The 3938-nt window shown below is 35.6% G+C and overlaps 1 long non-coding RNA gene across 1 annotated transcript; it reads left to right on the forward strand.

Annotated features, from left to right (window-relative positions):
- The first annotated feature begins 312 nt into the window (after positions 1–312).
- On the forward strand, positions 313–3680 carry LOC132395998 (uncharacterized). Its single transcript, XR_009512804.1, has 3 exons — positions 313–394; positions 2535–2617; positions 3499–3680. It is a non-coding gene; the product is annotated as an uncharacterized LOC132395998 (long non-coding RNA).
- Positions 3681–3938: the final 258 nt, after the last annotated feature.

The following is a 3938-nucleotide window of genomic DNA, read 5'->3' on the forward strand; positions in this document are numbered from 1 at the left end:
TCTTGTGAACGTGTGTATTTGATAGTACGTGTCTGTGTGGCTTTTCATTGCATATGTGTAGACATTTACTTGTGCATATGACATTAAACTTGACTTTGACCTTAACCAGCTTAGTAACATCAAGTAACATGATGATTTTAACAATAATAATAGTTTCTATTACAGAGTTTAAAGTTATAGATTATCTACAATTTATTTCCAGTTAAGAAGAATCGAGGACATATTTTGGCATGAATTCTTATATCAAGATTTCAATTCCACAAGATTTTTTGTAGTACTCTATGGCTGCAGTAACCTTAACCTTTTTTGTATTGTTATCCACTGCAGGAGAGCATATCTTTAATATCGTTTGAGTGATAAATGTTCCGCTATCCCATTTCTACACTAAATCAAAGTAAGTGGTGGAGGGAAATGTGTGAATATTGGGCGGATCCATGTTAACAGCTAGGAATTCACACACAAGTTACCATGGGTCAATGTTTTTTTATATATATTTTTTATTTGATTTTTTGAGATAATTACATAGAGTGAATAGTATAATAGAATAGTAGAATATAATATCAGCCCTCCCCACTCCCCTTACCCTTTCCCCCTTAATATCCCCATCTGAAAAAAAAGAAGAAAGAAAAAAGGATTGCCTGGATATCAGAAGATCTCCAAGATCTCCACATGATCCATGGAGTTGAAAATAAATTCTATATATATTTATTTATTTATTTCCCCAAATGGCTAATAACTTTATCTTCAAAGAGCTTATATATTTAGTCCTATCTTTTGTAAATAAGGATGCCAAATTTTCAGAAATATATCATATTCATTTCTTAAATTACATAATTTTTTCAAGTGGAATGCAGCTAAAAATTTCATTATTCCAATGGTCCATAGTTAAATATGAATCTGATTTCCAAGTAACTGCAATAGCCTTTTTAGCTACTGCCAATGCAATTTTTATAAATTTTTTGTGATATTTGTTCAATTTAAGTTTCAGTTTTATCCCTTCAATATCACCTAGTAAAAATAATATTGGATTATGTGGAAGTTATGTTCCAATAAAATTCTTAAATTTATCCAGAAAGGTTGAATTTTAAAACAAGGCCAAGTGGAATGCAAAAAAGCACCAATTTCTTGATTACCATGGGTCCATGTTAACATCTAGCTGGCAGTTCCTTAGCAATAAACACACTAGTTCGCATGGGTCCATGTTAACAGCTAGCTGGCTATTCCTTAGGAATCCACTAACTAGTTACCATGGGTCCAGACTAACAGCTCACTGGCAGTTCTTTAGGAATCCACTAACTAGTTACCATGGGTCCAGACTAACAGTTCACTGACAGTTCTTTAGGAATCCACTAACTAGTTACCATGGGTCCAGACTAACAGCTCACTGGCAGTTCTTTAGGAATCCACTAACTAGTTACCATGTGTATGTCCGTGCATCCCAGAATGCCATGCCTCCACGCTACAGCATGCGAGCACGGAAGCTCTGCGGCCATCTGTCCTTGAGTGCAATTCCATGTCCTGAGCTTGGCAAACAGATACATGAACTTCATATCTAGACCCCCACAAAAGATATTTGTAAAGGAAGACATGGGCTGGGCCCACTATGATCTGGTCAATCCTTTCCTTTGTATTTGGAGTGAATTGATACTTACTTTTCATTTACAGGATGTATATGTTGTTGACATGTTCAGTTTTGTACTGGAATGTATCAGAACAGATTCTGCAGCCAAAATAAAGAATAGGCTAATGTAAATCTAGAACATAGAACATTACAGCACAGTGTAGGCCCTTTGCCCAAAATGTCGTGCTGACCTTTTAACCTATTCTACGATCAATCTAACGCTTCCCTCCCAGATAGCCCTTCATTTTTCTATCATCCATGTGTCTATCTAAGAATCTCTCAAATGTCCCTAATGTATAGAACATAGAACATGTGGAGATAATGCACAGTTAAATATGCAAATCCAAAAGTTGCTTTCTTAAGACACACTTCTCCAAAATTTCTTTCATAAAACCTTCAATTCTATATCCAGTTGTACTTTTGAAATGCATTAACAGACTGAACCTATCTTATTAGTTCATAGTTGTGAAGTCACAAGAGAAATCCAAACCTTGCCCATTTCAGTTTTTTTTAAATAATATGATTGGTGTTAGTACCAGATAAATGGTTTAAAATTGAAACATACGGGGTAAAATGATTTTATGCTTACCAAAGCTCATACCTTATTATTACAAAATCCGGCCATTCCACTTTCTGAGAAACATATGTATAGCCTTGCGAGTTGTTTAAGCTGAATTATTGCTTGAGATTTCACTTGCCTCCTTCCATTGCTGAAATATATATTTTAATTTAGAAAGGTTGAATACACTAATTATAATTGAACACACTAATGTTTCCTGTCATGTTGCTTTTAAAATGTTCTTCTAATTGAATAAGCACATATGACGCATTTGAGAGTGTTGTTTGAATTGACAAGCCATTAATGCAGATCAAACAGCAAACACAGTAATATCATTCATTTAATTTTTTCCAGGTTATTGGAGAGTTTGACAGAAGCCAATTTGCTCAGTAGACACCATATTTCTGAAAAACCTTTTAAAGTGCATTTTGATTTCTGTAAGTAACTCGTACATAGCAAATATTTATGTATAATCATTTACATATATTACTCTAGTGTTCATTTATACTGGCTTAAGCAAAATACATTATGACTTACATTTGTGTCCATAGTTTGTTATGCACCTTCAGATGTTGACTGACTTAAAGCTTAAATTGGCCATTGGCATGGCACAGTAGTTTTATACCATTGAAGTCACAGCTTATGTGAGTCAAAGATGACCTGGGACTCAAGTCGGCTGACATTTACAGGATTCCCTGTGAATGCAGAGCGGTGTGTATCGGCCATATGGGATGCACAGTAGAAACCAGCATCAAGGAGGTGTATCTGTTTGGGTTACCTGGAGAAATCGCTGTAGCAGACCATTGCTTTCACACTGACCTCGACAACACAAAACTATTGTGCTGCACCAATAATGCATCAATTGTGCTTTTGGGACCACCTGGTAAAGGAAGCCATTGAACTAAAATTAGAGGAAAAGAATTTTAACAAGGACAAAGGTCTTGCTCTGAGTAAAGATGCAGGATGGTAGGTTAGTCAGTTTGCCCCCCAGTGTGTGGGTGAGTTGGGGAAGGGTAGCTGATGAGAATAAAAAACAGTAAGATTTACATAGGATAATGTAAATAGGTAGTTGATGGTCAAAGGACCGAAGGGCCTGTTTCCAAGCTATTTGTTTCTATGATTCTTTGACTTCATGCAGACAACCTAGTTGCCAGTATAATCATAACAAGCAGTTTGGTTTTAGGATTGGAGCACGACATTAGATCTGTTCACAATATATCACTGCTTTTCATTATAAATGTAATTCAGCTTTAGCATTCTTTTGAGCTTAACAGAAATCTATAATTTGAACAACAGAATCTGTTATTTTTCATTTCAGACAAAATAACAGGCAGTTGTGCGCAACATGCTTATCAAATTCAACTAAACTTAGATCAAAAGATACCAACTGAACAAATTTCAAAGTGATGTCAACAGTGAGTCAAGGTACAAAACTGGGAATACTGGCAAAGTTCAGCTGCATTGATTCTCCAGCTATTCCACACATCCCAACTAGTTTTCCCGGGTATGAGGTAAGTCTCTAGTAATAGCAATGACAATTGGAACACCTATAATGGTGTGGTGTAGTAATTACATGTAGAGTTTTTCTTTTGCCAGAAGCAACTATCTACAAGTAATGCCACTGAGTAACAGGCATTCAATACTTTGTAAAGCATAAAACAATTGCCTTTATGCTTTAAAGGCATATATTCTTGCACAGAAGGGGCTTAATTTGGGAGGATTTCTCATTTGTCGACTTTCAGTAAGTGATGCTAGTGG

This window comes from Hypanus sabinus, chromosome 6, assembly GCF_030144855.1.
Source record: "Hypanus sabinus isolate sHypSab1 chromosome 6, sHypSab1.hap1, whole genome shotgun sequence".
Lineage (NCBI taxonomy): Eukaryota > Metazoa > Chordata > Chondrichthyes > Myliobatiformes > Dasyatidae > Hypanus > Hypanus sabinus.